The sequence below is a fragment of the Harpia harpyja genome, chromosome 6 (assembly GCF_026419915.1).
Source record: "Harpia harpyja isolate bHarHar1 chromosome 6, bHarHar1 primary haplotype, whole genome shotgun sequence".
NCBI classification, from domain to species: domain Eukaryota; kingdom Metazoa; phylum Chordata; class Aves; order Accipitriformes; family Accipitridae; genus Harpia; species Harpia harpyja.
The window spans coordinates 2,091,034-2,110,565 of record NC_068945.1 but is presented as its reverse complement, the minus strand read 5'-3'; the positions used below and the strand labels follow the sequence as shown (position 1 = coordinate 2,110,565).

At 43.2% G+C, this 19,532-nt stretch overlaps 1 protein-coding gene across 8 annotated transcripts in view; it reads right to left on the bottom strand.

Moving 5' to 3' along the window:
- The window catches only part of PRR5 (proline rich 5), a 94,740-nt gene that overhangs the window by 72,247 nt on the left and 2,961 nt on the right, over positions 1-19,532 (bottom strand). The gene's annotated exons all lie outside the window — the stretch shown is intronic.

Genomic DNA, 19,532 nt, shown 5'->3' with positions numbered 1-19,532 from the left:
AGAATGGGAGAAATTATCTGCAGCTTGTAGGCTACAGCCATGAACTGGTATTTTAAATACCTAGGGACAAGGTAGGGAAAGCAACCTTTTCAGCGACACGTGTGCATCTGGGAGATGACACATGAACAAATTTGAAGTGCGGGATGTATAGCAAAAACACAAGATATGAGCATAGTACACTGGATACAAACATGCTATACCAACAAAAACTCCCGTGGACACAGCTATATGTTGCACTAGCATACGAAAAACCACTCTAAGCAAAGCAAGCTGTCACACTAGAGCTTTCTTGATATAGCTGGGTTTATATCAAGAGCGTCTGCCAAAACTGCTAGAGTGGTCAGGACATTGAGGTCTTCCAAAAGCTATGACTGATTGATCTCAGCTGGAAGTGCATACTGTCCAAGTACATATCTAAAATAATAGGCCTTGCCATGAATTTTGGCTTTTTCCCCCCCTCCCTGCTTAACAGGCATGTTGAAGAAGATTCTTAATCTTCTAGTTTAAAGTATATGAGAAATCCCACTGATTTTAGACAGATATTATGGACAGACAGAAAGGGTAATAATAGCTATTTGGTTCTCAAAATAGTAGATGCTTATGGGTACAAAAACAGTGTTTTGCTTGGAGATCCTGCTTTGACATTTCTATGCTAGCAGATAAAAAAAAATCCTCCATTTTGCCTATAACCTGTGATAATTTGATAAGCTGGGGTAGTAAACCAACATCACAGTGCTATCCTTGAGGATTTGAGGGGGTTATTTCAGAATAAAACTCCACTGTCTTTTTTATTTAAATCAACCCAACTTTGACGATCAAAGCTCAGCTATTCCGTCAATGCATGCATGAAGTATAAATAATTTCTTTTTTAAACTTGTGAATGACATTTATCTTGCTTTCATCTAATGGCCGGTATATCTTAAACTATTTATAGGTTCAGGGGAAAGGGAAGAAGAGAATGCCTGAAAAAAACCCAACCCATGATGCTGTTGTACAGAAGTTCCAGGAGACTGTAATTAAGCATATTGCTCACACCAGCTGAGCAATCAGTATGTTATTTTGGCAGGTAAAGCAAATCAAGAATTCATATAGCATTTTGTTATCAAGTATTGATACCATGCCTTAAACCAGGCATCTCCCACAGGCAGAATTTCAGAACTACTTACCCATCCCTCCACCGTGCTATAGGGAAAGCAGCAATACAAGTCTCTGAGGAGAATCACTGTGAAAGACCCAAAATACTTTTGGAGACATAACCGTCACGTTGTAGTTTTAGAGACCTCCTGACCAGCATGGAAAGAAACACGACTCCAGAGGTTTTTGGACTCCAAAGCTGCCACAAACCTAGACTCAGCTCAAACTGCTCTGAGCTGCAGGGCAGTGTGAGTTCCAGGTATATTCTGAGGCAGAGGTGTAGCATGGCTGGTGATGCTGCTCGAAAAAACAGCTATTTTGGAATTTGTTCAAATCTAAAATGCTACTTCTGGCAGAGAGGTTAGTTGTCCAAATGCTAGAGAATATTCAAAAATATAAGGTAAAACACAGGATCATGCATCACAGGTGCATTATAAATAATACATTAATATAACTGCCCTCCTTTTCTAAGTGACCGTACTTTAACTTATTTGTGACTGTGGGTGAAATTCATTTCTCATACAGCATGAACTTGCTCAGTGAAGGGAATGTCAGTTCCTCCTCAGGACTGACAACGAGAGCTGCTGTAAATCAGCATTTCAGTGGAGCTGACAGTTGCCCCACTTACACCTACTGCTCAGCCAGCTATGGCCTGAGAAATCAGTCACACAGACTCTAATTTCGGGTATTACTGCATGTGTCTTTCAATTCAGCTGTAAAGTGGCCGGCAAGTAAGCTCTATCATTTCAGTGACTGCAGTCTACAAAGGTGCAAGCCAAGAATCAACACACTGGCTGGAAATGGTGATTGCAATTAAACTGCAATCCGCCTGGCAGGCTGACGTGATCAAGGTCAGTCATGTACAAACCCACAGCAGCACCATTACGGACCTTTTTCTATTACAAGATTTTGATTTGGGGCTGCAATGACCAGGAAGAATATCAATGGTTGGAAATTGCAAAGGCTTGGTCACTACTTTCAGAGTTTTGAAAGCTCAGCTCAATCAACCAGAAGTGTGGAAAAGAGTGCATAGGAAGAATGAAGTCAATATAAGAAGTACCATCTGTACTCTTGGCTTTATTCCTTGAGTTACATATGCATACATTTTCTTTGGGCTAGCTAAGCCTTATTTCAGTCTGTGAAGCAAGTGGCCTTTTGTGCTCTTGGCCTTCCCCTCCCCAGCCATTTAACAAGCCAGTCTGCAACTGTCCCACCAAGCAAAACCATGGGGTTCAGCCTATGCTATAACTGGCTTCCGAAGCACCTTAGTGAAAGATTTGCAGCTATAAAGTATTTTTTCTTTTTTTTGCCAGAGATAAAAAGATGGTAGTATGTCTTCTGGGCTTTATTTCCCTGATCTTTCTCGTTTAAAAAAATATTTCACTTCAATGGAATTAAAGCTCATACTATAAATTCAAATTATAACTAAAGGATGAATTCTGGCTACAGAAATGGATAGGAAAGCCCCTGTTGACTTTCCCTGGGGCAACATTGTACCTCAGACAAATAATAAGACTGTTTTTAATGCTGACTTCTCATAGCTGAATTTTTTTTTGCTGACAGTCTGTTTCTGTTGCATGTATTGCTGAGTTTCTTTTCTGCTGCAATAGTGACACTTAATCTGCTTTTATATCTCTGAGGACATAAACTTAAGAAGATAGAACCCTAAAGGCGATAATTTCTGCTGAAAATCCTTGATGTTATTCTTAAAAGAAGTCAGATGAAAAAGTTGTAGAAAGCTCTGCATTAAAAAGTGTCAAATTTAACTCCATGGAGACAAAGAAATAGCTAGTACATACCAAAAACAAAAATGAAACTTCAAGGGGCCAATTACAGGATTAACCTAGTCTAAAAGAACCAAAAGATCTCCCATCTCAGATTATGACTTTCTCCACACTCAAAACTCCAATAATTCATATTTAAAACCTCCCTCATTCTTCATTTCCCATAGACCAAATCTTAAATGAAAGAACTAATTGATTGCACGAACAAGTGGTACACAGACTACTGCAAGCGTGCTTCCACAGATGTTGGTGGCGATGCTCCATTTTGCAGAGAGCACCTTGTGAACTGGACTTCACAGCACCCCAAGTTTAATTCGTATTCAGCTGAGTGAAAACATTTCACAAGCAAAGCTTGCAAATGTAACTGCATCACTGCCAGTGTTTTTACACAGACAAGCAGGCTGTGAATTTAATCATGCAGGTAGAACAATAACACATTTTTCAAGGGCTGACTACCACTTAACAAAACAGACAAAAAATCCCAACGGCAGTGCTCCTCAAATTCATAACTGTCTTTATAGACTGAGATTTTTAAATCTTTCTGCACCACCCTGGCTCTGCTTTAATGAAAATTAAAGAAAAATATTCAACAATTTCAGCAGGAAAAGACTGGAAAATCCTATTCATAACATCCATCATTTTAAGCTAAATTCATATTTGATATATTAGTGCCTTGGTTTTACAGGCTGCCCATTTACAAGCCTCACATGAAAGTCAACATCCCACAGCGATCTCAATAAAACATTAAAGCTTCAGGTAACTCAGGGAGAAGAGTTCTTGGATGGGTGAATGCAGCATAACCAAACACGAAAAGTTCCCTTTGAACTTTCCACAGGCTCTTTCAGGATGAAACGGAAAAGTCTCTCCTTCGCTTCCGTTAAAGCGCTCAAACTCATGAATTTTTGAAGAATCATTTGAAGGGTTTTACTGGGAAAGGATGCAATGAGTGTAAACGAGGGCATTTTGGAAGAATTTCACTTGAGCCTTTGCTCACTCAGTCACTTCAGGCAATCTCACGGGCAGGGACTGTCAACTGCTTTACCTCTGTATTTGAACACCAAGCAAATCCAGGGAGGATTTTTTTGCACAGCAACCTGGCACTATCTCTGCGGCAAAATTTCTCAAAAAAAGAAGAAAAAAAAAGAGGCATTCCCCTTCAGCTGCCTTTGCTTTTGACTAAAATACTAAAATGCCAACATTTCTTACTGGCCTCCTTCCTCATTCCCAAGAACTGCGGCAGGTGGAAAACCAAAAAGGGAACATTTCAATTTGTCTTCCTATTTATAAGCAATCCCTGCACCACGGGGAGGTCCTGCCCACAGCCATCCTCACCCCGGCCCCTCTCCAAGCCCAGAGCTCAGCCTCTGTCTGCAGAGGTGCCAGACCACATTTAAAGTAGCTGCTTCTGAAGCCTACGTGAAAAACATCCGCCATGAACAGTAGCTTCCTATTAAGAACAACAGCAACCCTCTATGGAGAGATTAAGAGACTGATGGATCCTGCGCAACTGAGACTCATAACCAGCTTAGAGAAACAAATCACACCCTTCTCAGCCGATCCATCGCTCCTGGCACAGCCAGCAATAAGCAAGCTTTGGAAGAAGCAACAGGAGAGGGAGAGACAGACATCTGACAGCAAAGCGGAGCCAGAAGTGACTTCCAACACAGCAAGAATTTCAAGTCTGTATGGCAAAAAGAAATGACAAGGTCACAACCCACAAACCCCCTTGACAATTTCATCTGTCTCTTTCCACAAATCTGTAGACTTTGCTAGACATGCTCTAAGGCCCGTCAACATTAACATGGACTTCTCCGCTCAAACCACCAAGCTTCTGGCTCAGCATGTTTCAGGCATACACCAGAGCAAAAGCCACTCACATTTCTCTATTTTTAGAGCAGAGCTGGGGTTACTTATGGCCACAGCAGGGATAACCAAGCCTAACGATGCCAGCATTGGCACCAGATTAGAGACATATGCAGGACCTGTAGCGGAGTTTTACAAGAGATGCTCACAAAGCCCTGGCTGCAAAAGAAAATTTTGTTTGGGTGGCATGGATTGGGCAAAAGGAATGTGAAACACCGTAATTCTCCATTTCCAGGATCACTATGACTGCAAGGGGGGAGGGGGGAGGGGGGGAGGAAAAAAAAAAAAGAGAGTGCAATCCTTACATGGGTAGTACTCTATTGTCATTACAGTCATGCATCCTGAAAGCAGAAGTAATTGCCACTTGCATTTAATAATGTGAGGGAAAAGGGGAAAAAAAAGAAAAGAAGAACAGTAAGAAGGCAGTACATCCTAAGCTCATTACAGATGGTTTCTAAGTCTGCAAAGAGAAATTTAAGAAATGATGACACTACTACCCCTTCTGCCCCTTCCCCTGCCCTACCAAAGCAAAGTTGGCAGAGGGAATGCGTTATACTCTGTTTCTGCACAAAATCCAGTGGTGTCAGCTCTGCTGCCGAGGAAGGTGAGGTTCCGGTGAAGGTGCCAGATGCAATACTGAGATATTTTCTGCTCTACCAGCCTTGCAGATTTTGAAGAAAGGTAGCAAATAGCTTCAGGCAGCAACTTCTTGTATTTCCTCTGACATTTCTACTACACTCTCAGATTCAGCTTCTGACTACACACGAGCCAGCAGCTGCTTAGTCAAAAGCTTCCTGAGGAAACCCAGTAACATGAGAATACAGCTCCACAGCCTGCATCCGCCGCCATTCTCAAAGCAGGTACTGCTGCCTGAACACCTTGAGAATAAAACGAGAAAAGGACATAAAAGAAGTTTTTGACACCTCTCTAATGAGGATGCTATGCCTGGAGAGCAGAGGATAAGCTGCTGTTGGGAGGAGACAGACCAGGTCTCTCATCTCTCAGTTGCCAAAGTTTGGGGAGATGAGAATGCTGGGCTTGGACTTACACAGAACTCGGCAAGTTCGTGGCTCCATTGATCCTCCATCACTGAAACCAGGCAGAAGCTAGATAAACTGTGAAGCAATGTCAGGACTCGGTGTGCTGGAGGCAGTATGTAGGGAAGGGTTTTGTGGGAAATAAACTGACTTCAAAAAAAGAAGAGGTAAATAGAAGTAGCAGCAATTACACAACTATCACAAAAAGCACCTGCATTCAACTCAGCTATCTCTTTGTGCTCCTGCCATCAATAATTTAAAGTCCTACAGTGCAAACACTACAGATGTAAAAACTGTCATCCCATTATCTCTCTCTGAACAGTTATCAGAGACACCTTAAGCCTCTAAACAATATTCAATTTTTCAGTAATGACTCAAGTGCAGAGCTATTCTTGGAGATTTAACACCTGCCTGAATGGTCCTTCAGGCTCAGGAAGGGACACTTGCCAGTGACTAATCTCTGGAAAATCTCTATGATCATTAGTAATACCAGGAGATGAAAACCAAAAATAGCAGTGTGCTGGATTTTTTTGTATTGGGTACACAAAATATTTTTCTATTGATGTCAACAGATACTAGATCAGGTCTCAGGCTGTTATAAGACCACCCTGAAGAGCCTGCGGCTCCAGGAGAGGAGAGGTGGACTCCACGCACCTTGCACTGGGGCAACCCCTCAGACACCTATTGAGTGCCTGAGATTTCAAGGAAGGTATCTAAAGCCATTCACAAAAGCACACTTCACCCTTGGTATTTCTGTTGAGTTTCAAGTACTTGTTACCTTGAAATCCACGTTTGCCCATTTTCCACATTTCCACAGCAATTGATGCAAAATACATATTCTTCTCAAATACAAGGAGGGCATCTTCCACATGCCCCTGGAGCTGGGACTGTCAGAAACTGTGCAGTGCCAGGTAGCAGATGGAGGCCCTGAGCTAACGAAGCATTTAAGCACATCCTTAACTAATTTTAAGCACAAAAGTAGTTCCACTGTAGCTCTAATTGGCCATTCCCCTTTGCTTCTAGGTAACCTTTTAATGTTCCAAAACTGATGGTGCTGCATTCAGAGGCATGGGATTTGATCCAGAAAAAACACACGTACTGAAATTACATTTGGCTCCCAAATTCTGGGAAAATCTGGGGTGGAGAGAAGGGAGAAATGAGAGAAGAAGGAAGAGGATATTGAAGGTTTTCGAGCCATTAAAGGCTCTGCCTCTGGGTATAGTTTATTCTGACCAGGCTATTTACTAGTATTAATCTTCAGTGGTTTGTGTTCACGATGCAAGTCTTTTGGCTGTCTGCGCTGGGTGGAGAGACGGCAACCTGTCAATGGCAGAGCAGCTGCGCGAGTCCAAGTGGACAGATGGCGAGGATGCAGCTCGACTCTTTCCTCCCTCTATTTCCCTCCTATCCTTTTCTTTCCTCCCCCCACCCGATTCTTTTGTCGGGGGGAGGGAGAGCTACTCGGACTTCAACGTGCTTGAAGAGCAAATTAAATTCGCCTTCTAATTACTTCCTGAGTCTCTGTACTAGCAATCTGTCCTCACCCCAGACAGATGGCAACTGCTGCTGCACAGCTGGTCTGGCACCGGCAAAGCTGGCGGATGAACGGCAGGCAGGTGTGATGCTGGTTTGGCTCATCAGCTGCAAAGAAATCAAGGAAGAAAACCCAGCCTATTGGCTGAGAAGAGTGTGATTTGGAAGCTGTTCCAGCAGGATGGCTGGCAGTTTAATCACAGAAAAGTCTAATATATACTTGTCCATTAAGACTTAGATCATGCCAGTTGACACTGGGCATTTATTGGAGGACTGAAGGAGGCTGTAGCATCCTCACTGGCACTGGCTCTAGTTACTCCTCACTCCAAGGAGTTCTTACTAGACATTTTTTATTAACTTAGAATGTGTATACATATGTAAGTGTATGTGTATATATATATGCATTTTAAGTGTCTATTTCCATGTACTTTTGTAAAGTCTAATACAATGGTTCTGCTAATAAGCTACTTAAGTACAATCATGATCAAGTAACTGCAACAGCAGCAATATCACTAAGAGTCTCCCTTCAGTCATTCTACAACCGGAATATGATGTCAATTCATCAACTGTCATGGCACTGCTTTGTCCCAACCTGCCACTGTTGTGAGCATACAAACATGCCTCAAGACCATCTTGAGGGCTAAACTGGTATCAGCTGAACTGAATCGAAACACCCTTACTACAAAAAGAAGGGGGGGGGGGGGGAGGAACGCTGATTCATCAGTAAAAAAAAAAAAAAACAACAACAAAGCCTAAAACTTCTTCCCCATTCTCCTCCACTTGGTAAAAGCAATGAGCTACCCTGGACTACCCAACTGGTTCCCAACCTGGCTAAAGTTCTACACAACTTTGAACTTTTAAAAATAAGATCCTTTTCATTCTGGGTGGTGGTGTCTTCCCCATTTTAATTTGTCAGGTTGTCCTGAGAGACTTTCATTGTCATGTCTTCATTCCTACCGCAATTTCCATGACTGTTGACATATTCACACATGAATGGATGGATGAGTTTGTTTCCAGCAAAGGAAGAGTTACCACCTGCTGAGAGACCACAGGCAGCCTGCTACCTGCACAGTACACTGTGAGCTTTGGGAGCATGTACCAAGACACGTGGACAAAAAAACCACTCATAAATGAAAGCCCCAAGTGTTAGCCTCTCACCAGGCAGAGGAGAGGAAAAGTACTGCTAGAAAAAGAATACTGGGCAATTTAAAGGTGAACATTTTGCAAACTAACTTATTATCCAGGCTCACTGGAACACTCCAGTTCTGCCAGAACACGATTGCTGCACTAGTGTTAAATGGATTTATTTAAACCAGCCTAAGCCTCTGCTTACTGTCACACTGTGCAAACAGATCCCTTTGCAGATGCAAGTGGGAGGGTTAAAGCAGTGCCCAGGTCCAGGGATCCCTCCTGCCCAGGGCAGAGAAGGAGCAGCCACACCAGCACTAACACAGCCATCCTCGCTCAAGCAGCTCCCATCCGCAGTTTAACCTGAGCTTTCCGATTTTGCCTGAAGTGGGTTAGGGAGTGCTCAGTCTATTCTGCTAAGTAGACACACGCAAGACTCGCTGCTGGCAGAGGGGCAGGGGCAGTATCAAACAGCTGCGGCAAAGGGTGCCTCTCCATATTTTAACGAGCAACAGCAGTTTGTGAAGTGGATGGCAGTGCAGCATCTTTGCCTTGCCTTATCTAAGTCATCCAGCAAAAGCCTCAGTGCAACTTTCTGCTGGCGCAAGAACGCAAACCTACAGACTTTTTTAACGCTATTTCCAGAACCCTTTTGTAAGCAGGTAACAACCCTATGCAAGTAGGAGTCGTCATTTAAAACCCGAACAAAACTGCTACTTCAAGAAAAGACTGGAGTTGGAGAATTTTCAAGCTTCCATGAAAGCAAAGGAAACACTGCAGGTCTAGGATCACAAGTAGTTGAAGGGCAACACGATTTGGATTTCAGATCCAGCAGCACAACCACCCAGAAGATTTTGCTACATGTGAAACCAAACGTTGGGAAATCTTATTAAAACTCTGCACAACAATAGCAAAAGTTAGGTGATAACCAAAGAGAAGGAAGAATCTGGATATTAAGGCACACTGTAGGGCTTATCAAAACTGTGCTGGTGGACAATACTGGCTAGTAAGTGCTTTGACGATGAATTTACCTGGAATCTTTTTTTGTCACTGTTCTGCACTACGCAGAGACACAATCATCTGTATAGCATTTATAACGAAGGGGGAGAGAGAGAGGCTTTTGCCAGGGCCACAGTATTTACACTGGAGCATCAGTTATTCCACGTACGCAACAAAAGAAAGAAAAAATACACTAAGAAAAACTGAATCGGAAGGATCCCGAAGACCGATGACCAGCTTTGGTAGTGCTCACCTTCACTGAGTAAGAAACAGGCACATACAATGGGGAGGAACCACAGGCTGACGCATGTGGCCGGGTGGGTGACTCTGAACCTATCCTCAGCTGGCGTCTCTAACCTTTACCAAAAGTTATCGCTCAATCGCTGCCGAATTAGCGGTGAGAGCGCCGCTCCTGCACTCGTTCACAGCAGGTCGGAGAACAATGCTGGAAAGCTGCCAAGGGTTCAGACACAAAGAGAACGAAGAGGGGGAAACCCCCAAAAACACAAACCCCAAACCTGAAAGCTGCTCAAGAGACTGCACAAGCCTAAGCATAGTTTCTCAAGACTCTTTATTCAGGGAAAACTCTCTCTGAGCTCCAAGGACAATCGCACCTCAATAAAAATTAACTACAAGTTGGACAATTTTTTCCGCCAAGTTTTATCGAGCAGGCTCCTAAGCATCTACAAAACAGCATAAAAGTAGTTGTATTTAAGGATTTTGAATTATTATTTGTTGGGGTTTTTTGCATTATTCTCAAACTACGGAGCCTCAACCATAGACTTACAGACCAAAATCTGACTGAGGTAGGTGCTGTGGGAAGGCAGCACAAAAAAGATAATTAAGCATAAGCAAAACCAGAAGCATATGTTCTCTCAGGATATGTTCTAGGCACAATCATTCATGGGTAACTAAAGAGTAGCAAAAGCATTTCCACATAATCTCATAGCAGCATGCTAGACGACTCAAAAAATTCCTCCCTATTTCCCTTCATTTTCAAACAATGAGGGAGAAAAAGGCTTTTACAAGATACCACAAAAGGCTGGCAGACTCCATTTGTTTCACACAGAGTTGGTATCCGACTCTGAATACTGAAGACCTCACTGAGACTACTACAACACAGCAGTCCGCCAGGAAAGACGGTCTGGGTCACTGCTACTCCATTCCCCACGCAGAGTCAACACAGCTTTTTTTACTCCTCAGCACTGTATTTAAAGGTAATTAAAAAATTACTTCCCTGCCTCAAAATTAATTCTGAAGCCTCAGAAGCAGCTGAAAGTCTACTATTAATATTATATGACTGCTATAAAAAAACCTCATATTTTTTTTCCTTCCGTTTGTTTACCTTATAGATACACCAGGAATGTCTCCGTTTTGCTGAAATATTTGTGGGATGATGTTTGGTAGCTCTCATCCGCTAATTAAAGGGCAGGAGAAGAAAGATACTCTAAAAGGTTAGTTTCCGATATGATAGTGATGCTCAAGGAAGTGAAAAAAAATACATGAACAAAAATAGCTCTCTAAAAGTGAAAAACAAAAATCAAAGACAAGGGAAAACACTCCCTCCCCCACAGCCCCCCAAGTGCATTTTCTTCAGTGATGGAGCAGTCTGCAGGTAGGCCTTCAAAAGCTGAAATAATCTGCTGCCTTTCTAAGGCGGTGGGATTTGACCAGAAGGCTACAGGTTTTGCTAAAGAAAAAAAATGCAAGAGTCCCTCTTGCCTTGCCTGACTTACTACAGTCATGGAGACTCACAGGCTCGGCTGGATCCGACTTTCTATAAAAAAATCAAACAGAAATAAAGAAGGGCATAAGTGCATTTGGCTTCCTTTCACAGTAATTTTCAAGTCTTGAAAACTTGGGTCCATCCCCCTTACATACATTCATTCCTCGTTTTTACCAAATTTGACTTCCACCTTGGGAAAGAACTGAGAAAAAGGAGAGAGCCAGAGGCTGGAAGAGAACACTGAATTGCCTGGAAAATGAGAGATTAACACAGATGCCTTTGTGTTCACGGAAAACATACAATGAAACACGACAGCGGAGAGCACTGCCAGGGAGCCATGAGAGCACAGCAAATAAGATGCTGCAGCAGTCAGCCAGCAAACACACCGGAGACAGGGATTTTCGATTCAGTAAAAAGCTCTGCTTGTTTCTATTTGATGTAAGTATCCTCTGTGGAGCCAGAGGACTCTCCAGGCTTAGTATCCCCTGTAAGAGTAAGGCTCTTCACCCAAGAAGGCATCAGCCAGACTGCCTTTTTAAAATAAACAGCTGGAATATCGCCCTAAGCGCCAAATACAAAGGGGGTTTGGTGGCTGAACCAGAATTAACTGAAATGAGGACCAGATTTCTGGTCTCTGGCAAGGGTGGTGGGTTGACTCGGTGAGTTTTCAAACTGCTTTAGCTTCAGGGTGACTTCACGAGGCCCAGGTGTCCCTGGGAGGGAGGAGAGAGAACTGGAAGGTCATTTCCCTGCTGTCCTCGTTCCCTGCTGCCACTGTCCCCCGTTGCACAACCTTGCTGGGACAAGGCACGAGGTCACAGCTGTGTCAAGCTGCGCTGTGCCAAACATCCACCTTCCACTCAGGTACCACGAAGCTGCACCGTGTTTCACCTAGGTGTACTGAGGTACAGCAGGGCTGGCGAATCTGCATCGTCCCCTGAAGTTATTCCATGCATAGAGGCTGCAGTAAATATTTCCCTTATATTTCTTCAAGCTTGCAGTATTTGCTCTTCCACTTAGAAACTAAAAGCCCCCAACACAACCTAGTATCCTAATTCACATGGTCTTATCATTTAGGCTGTTGCACAGTTCCATTTGGTAAAATCAGCAACAGATAAACATAACCCCAGAGAGTAATAGGTTTACTGTAGTAATTTATAGTCTTAAATAGAAAAAAACAAAATTGGAGGGGGTGGGGAAGAGGGAGGGATGAGAAATAGGACAGCACACAAGACTTGGCTGTCAGTGCTGCAGGCATCAGCTACAGCACGAGACAGCAGTGTTTGCATGGAAAAGCTCCAAGGAAGAGGGCACACAGTGCTGCTTATAGACAGGATTCATACCTAAAAACTCAATGCAAAATTAATTGATATCTTTAGCTACTCTAAATGCATGGGCATTACTTGACTTCTCCGCAATTGTTCCCATAAAACCTGCACTTAGATTTCTTACCCAAGCGCCCTCCCAGAATTCATCCCACTCTGTAACACGACAGTGTAAGCCCCGGCTCATCACACCCTGCCTGGTAGCTACAAAGCAAGCCGTGAGCTCCAAGATTTGTTTGCAACAGTACCGGAGTCACCATTCCCAGACACCTGCTACCACCCAAGCACCTCAATCCATTTGACCTCCTCTCAGTAAGCAAAAACCATGGTAAATTAAGAACTAAACTGAGTGTTGGTCTGAGAGGGACCTGCACCACTAGCATACTAAAGGTTTTGTACTTTGTTTCCAAGGTAGGAAGATAGGGGCTTTGCTGTAGAGTCAGCAAAACAACAAGGTGTTCTTGAAACATAAGCAAAGTGAGTCTCTCTTAAATGACTTCAAACATCCCCCATGACTTTGGACACCCTGACCAAGGGCACTATCTTTCAGCTTTATTCCAGCACACCATGCTGTGCTCCTCAGAGGTCAGAACCGTCTTCAAATTCCACTAAATCCACTGTTATTTCCTGTTCTTTATCAGCTTAATAAATCTGCTCCATTACTGTCTCATTTGCAGAGGCAGGCAGAAGACTATGCAACACAGCAGATGCAGGAGTCTAAAAAAAAAAGGGGGGGGGGGCGGGGGGGGGAACCTAAGCAAATGGCTTTTATTTGCTTACATCTGGGATGTCTGAATGCATCCACGGAGCTGCTGGGGCCAGCCAAAGCAGCAGCAATGGTTTCCTAAGCTTCCCATGCCCCTCCAGGAGGAGTTCTCCTAATCACTGCGGCCATCCCAAATCACAGCATGCCTCTAGTCTTAATATGGGATCATGCAGTGGTAGAGAGTTGGGTTGGGTCATACCCAAAGATCAAACCACAGGGGATCCTGCCCCAAGTTACATAAATACTGCTCAGTAGGACTCATGGATAAAAAGCCATTCTGAGCTCTACAGGGCTCTACCAGATATATCTCACCAGGCTTTGGAAAGCTCAGGTTGAAAGACTAGGAATCCCAATAGATATGTCAGCTGTTTCATTGGTCTTCACAACTAGGTAGCATTCCCCACATTCCCTGTAAGAGCATGAAGCAAGGAGCACTCAGTGGGCCGCCCTCGCAGCGTAAAGCCGCATCCATCCTTCCTAGCACCCGCTGGTGATGGGATCACCGCACACAAGCGGTCCGGGGTCTGCCTGGACATGCCTTCTCCTGGATCAAAAGAACGGCAAGCCCCATACACTTTTTCCACCAGCTGTGTCAGTACGAGAAAGGCATCATCTAGGCACCCGATGTATCTTTTCAAGAGTCATATTCCATTTAATACCCCAAACAAGGTTACACGGGGCACTAGGGAGGACACGTTGCAAAACCTGCAGAGTGGTGGCTGCTGTTTTAAGAGCAGCGGGTCAGCCTTCATGCTTGGTCTGTTAAACATCGTGTGTCTGCATGTGTATCTATATATGTCTGTGTACGTATAAGCTCCTGTATGGAAAACCAAAGGAAAAACAAGGAATGCTTAGAAAAGAGCTTAGTTTAGTTAACTGCCCTCTGACATCCCCAAGCTCTGCCTCCGAACCTCTGCTGCCGACAAAATCACACTCCAGGCTGTAGTCTTCAAACGGTACAGAGTGCTCCACATCCAGTAGTCTGCGCTCAGCAATGCAGTGATTTGTAATTTCAGTGTGCTTTTATCATTCTTCTTTCCATCACAGATTCTAGGGCCAGCATGGAACCTTTCTAGTTTGACCATTTGTGGGGAAAGCAGAACATCCTTCTTTACAGGATTACGTGATAATAGAATATCTTCATTTTTAGTAGTCATTTTCTTCTCCTGTTGTTTAACACTGAACACAGCAGCTCTTGAAAGAAGGCGAGAAAAAAAGACAGACAAAAGGAGGGGCACATTTCGCCTAAGCATTCATCAGCCCATTTGCTTGAATGAGAGGAAGAGCGAGCTTTACATTTTTGCCTAAGCACAGAGATGATAGGTAGGCTTTAAAAACTTAAATTTTTACAGCTTCCAACAAGCACAAGGCTTGTTTTCGCAGCAGTGGTGCTCAGTTTTAAATTGTTTTCCCTAAGCTGAAGATTTGCTTTCTAGGGTATCTAAACGCTGCTAAAGTGACAACTGAGAGTCTGGAGAGGTCTGAGTACAGATCAGTTACGAAGAATCTCCCTCATTTAGACATAAAAAGAAAGTGTCCATGTGCAGGGCAGGGACTGCACTTTGCTTTGTGTTTGTACTCTGCCTAGCACAGGGTGGTCTTAGTTCTTCAACCCAAGGGTTTAAAGGCAGGAAAAAAAAAAAAAAATCAGATCACCAATAAACAATAGATACTAAGGCAGATAAGTGAGAGACTGGAACTATTTTTTAAATAAGCCTGACAAAGGCTACCAGAATTAGCATTTACAGGACTTTCCATATGCTACAAAATAATTATGAGGGCCGGGATTAAAATGTGAATGATCAAGAAACCTTCATGGGAATTCAAGAAAGACCTCGATGTGCTCAGGGGGAGATAATAGCTCTGCAATTCAGTTGCATCTCTCATTAAACATTGTTAAAAACTCCATGAAAGGGAAATTAAGTTAACTGAATATAAATCAGCTAATAAATATTCTTTTGGACACCCCTTTCGCAGCAAAAGAGTAAAAAGGGATGATGCCAGTAGTGTATTATCAATGTTAAAAACTTGAGCCTAAAAACAACAAAAGAAAGAGGAATTTACTATACATGAGTATGCTAAGCATAAACCTTGCATCTTATTCCTGACTGGGACCATTCTCGAATTAGATCTTCTGGTACACTTCGAGAAATCCTCGATGACTGTAACAGGGTACACACAGTGCTGTAGATGGGGAAAAATTTATCTTCTAACCTGCATTAATATTTTCTGTCCTGTCTGTATAACCGCAGACAATTCTGGTAGTCATACAAACACATACTTAAGCCTGAGTATCTCCAGGAAATTGTTTAATAATGATAAATGAACAAAAGTCATGCAGAATAAAATGGAAAATCGACCCGTGCTGGATTATACATTACAGAATTAATTTGGGAATCATGCTGTAATGCCAAATTTGATCCATGCAAACAAATCTCACAAGTTTGGGCCAACATCTGGCTTCTTATCTGAACTTTCCAAGCTGCTTCTCGGTTACAAAACTGGCTTGTGTATTTCATGAGGACAAGCTCTCTCAAATTTTCCAATACTTTCTATCTTCAGGGATGCCAGAATTACCACAAGAATGTCTTTTTCCTGGCACTTTGAATTGGACTGATTCAGACCTCACTGACAGAATACACTATAGGATAATTTATACCAGGAGCGATGCTTTATTTAGGAGTAGAGGTTTTGTTATGCCAAGCCAACCCAATCATCTGTTAAGTCCGATAACTTGCTGACAACGGCCTTTGCCCCTCCAGAGCAAAAATTAAAATAAATTAAAAAAAACACCCAAACCAAACAAAGACCCCACCACAAAACACAGCAAAACAAACAAGCAAAACCATGCCCACAAAGTCACGGTAACCACCAGCGGAGCAGCCAGGAGTGAATCAAGACGCTCTGTATGTAATCCTTAGTGCCCGTACTTTGAAAAGGAATCGATACTATAAAGCCAAGTCATACCTATGAACTAATGCAGATAACAGCGGGTGTTCCTCTTACAGGGACAGCTGGATGTGAAATTAATTTATTCATTGGAATCAATGAAAATCACCAAATTCAACCAGTTCACTGGTATTTCTCTGGATCAGGATATAAGTAGCTAATCAAAGGAAAAGAAGTGGCCCTCCATTCTTCCTGGAGAGAACCTTAACACAGTATTTTACAGAAAGAAAAATGAATATAGTGGTGAAAAGAAAACCAGCAGTACTGGCTTACAGAGGGGCTGGACGAGCACATCCAAGCTGGGTTAATGCACTTTCTGGACGAATGCTTAACTTCTCTCAGCTTTCTGATTTCCTTTGCAATCAAGACAACAAAATTTCAGTTTCTTTTCTTCCGACGTTCCACTTCAAATGGACAATGCAGGAAGTAAAAACCTGGTACCAAGTCAATAGATGAGGAATTTGGGGACTCAAGTCACACATAATTAAAGGAGAGTCATCCTTAAGCCAGCGTTGTAAATGTTTGTCAATGTTTTTCCTGCCTGCCCTCCAATAAACCATTCATGCTGAAGACAGTCAAACAGTCTCTGATTTTTAAAGCAGCCACTATGAATCAGAATAAAAATATTCCTTCCTATCTATCAACAACATGCCGCCTTGAAGCACTTCTAACTCCACCTGTCCTGCAGTAAGAGCATGTCTAATTTATACAAACTCCGGTTTATTCTGGGATACAACCAGAAATTCAGTGGAGGAAAGATTATATGTTAAGACATCAAACCACCCGGGAGAGGTACTATACCATACTATCTACATCATACTATCAGTGGTCTCTTTAATCAGACTTTTCATGAACTGACCCACCTCGTATCTGAAGCGAGGAGCAGAACAATATGACTAGTATACAGTAACACTATAAAACTAATTAAGTTCAAAATTGCAACCTCTTTATATTCTTGGAACCACATTCTAAAAAATACCTTAATCCCAAAGAAACTGATTAAATCCAAACATAAGCAAACATGAGATCTTGGACTGAAGAACTGCCGGAGCTGATCCAAAGCAGCAGTCTCTCCCCCAACTGCGGTGCGTTTTGGATCACGGCCCTCAGCCCTTCTAATCTGTTTGTGCATCGCCTACAACTTCAGCAGAGCTGCGTGCCCCTTTGAAGTTGCTCTTCGCATTTCGGCAAGTACGCAATGTTGTGTCTATTACAGGACTCTGCAAAGGAAGAGGTAACTACTGTCCAAGAATATAAATTTTTCTTCTGCCGATAATGGCTGGAACTTAAAGCAGGAAAACACCCCAAGCCTGCTGCTTTCTAGCTTTTCCTCAAGAGGAAAATTCAACATGGGTCCAAGGACACAAACTAACAGAATCAGTGTAAACCAAGCAGTATTTCTAGCCCAGCCTGCTGTGCTCACCACAGGAAAGTGTCTTCCCTCCTCCCAGCCTCCCTTGCCGCGTGATCAGAAAGGCATCCGAGATGCTACAGCGTTTGCTTTTACAGAATAACTGCATACATGTCAGCTGTCAGCAAGATAAGTGTTCGTATATTTCCTGGATCACAGGCTAAAGACGGAGTAAGATCTATTAATCCAGGCAGTCCATCTCCCTCCCTACAGGCATCTCATCCAAGTCAGCAGAGAACGACTCTGACCCTTCCAGCAGACCGTATGGGGAGCTGAGAAGCTGACTCCCAGCAGAGGAGTTGGCGTGCTCACTCAAGAGCCTTGTTTCCAAAACCTCCACCCTAATCCCCAGGCACAGTTCAGCCAGGGGAGATGCGACCCTGAGCTGCCAGCCTCGCAGAACATTTTCCAGGGCCCTCCAGGAGCTTTACAAAACCCCAACCGACAACGCTACCAGCATTTTTCATGGAAGATTTAAGTAGCTTCATTCCACCAAGAACCTTTTCTTGATGTTCAAGTTACCTTCTCTTTTGCAGCCCATTAAGTCTAGTTGCACCCTCTTGCAATGGCTAAGCGATTATCTCTCGAGTACCCACACCTGAAATTGTTGCCATCTTTGCTTCTTCGATAATGTATCTATATTAAGCATTTTTAATCATTCCTCAGAAATCAGTCCCTTTGCCCTCCTAATCAGCTCTTTCTCTTCCCTCTCAAGCCTTCAAAGGGCAGGTGTCCTATATTTAAGCCAGGGAGCCAGATGCATCCACACGGCACGCATAAAGCCTGTTATTCTTCCATTCGTAACCGGGGTATCACGGACAACTGAGCTGCCTTGTATTACTGCGTCACTGCAGCAGCCGTGCCTGACCACAGGCCCTTGATTTGCTTCAGCCCCGTGACTTTGCGTGTGCTCTTTCACACCCAAAACACAGGCTAAACTTAGCATTCATTTTCTTTTCCTGTTTCCATCCCTCAGTCTCCTCAGATTGTTCTGCACCGTTGGTCTGTCTGCAGAAGGACAGTTCATTGCCAGTAACTGCAGACACCCAAGTTTTACACGTGAAAAGATAAAATGCACTGAGCTTTTCTGATGCCTTTCATGTTCTTTCCTCGGTTGTCATCATCCTGGCTTCTACATCACACTGCCACTAGGCATAAATACATTTTCTTCTTATACAAGAGATGCATCACCAAGTTTCCCCAAAAGAGCAGCTGCTTTGTCTGCTCGCACAAGCGGCATAAAGGGTACCTCCCTGGTGATACCCAATATCTTTCAGATCACAACTGCGCCCCGAACCACTCGTCAGCCTCCCAAGCAGATTGAATTTCAGCCTGAGCAACACAAAGGAGTATATTGTGGCTAGCTGATGGGCAGGAAGGGATTTGGGGTTTACAGTTCCTGTAAGTCTCCCAGCAGTCACAGGGTGATGTGACAGAAAGTAAACATCTTTCAAGTGAAAATAGCTCGGAATAAAACCTGTCTCTTTTTTTTTTAATTTTTCCTGCACCTGTCTGTTTCAGATCCATGATTGTTACAAGAAACAATCCTCAACTAAATTGTCCGAGCAAGGGAACGCCCGGCATCGTTATGTGGTGTTTTCCAAGTTAGCTGGCAGGTTTCATTTAGCATTCTGCACCGGTCCTACAGTTTGGCTCGCCTGGAAATTTTAAATGCAAATGTATTTGTGGGGTGGCACGAGAGAACAATATCAGAATTTTACCACACCACAGCTCCTCGTTTGGGTCCATTCGACTCCCTTTTCCTCCCTCCCACACACATGGATTTTGCAGCTACTAAAAAAAAAAAAAAAAAAGGCTTAAACAAGAAAATCTTTACCTATTATTTTTTCCTATTGAAAGACTTCCCCTGGCCCTTC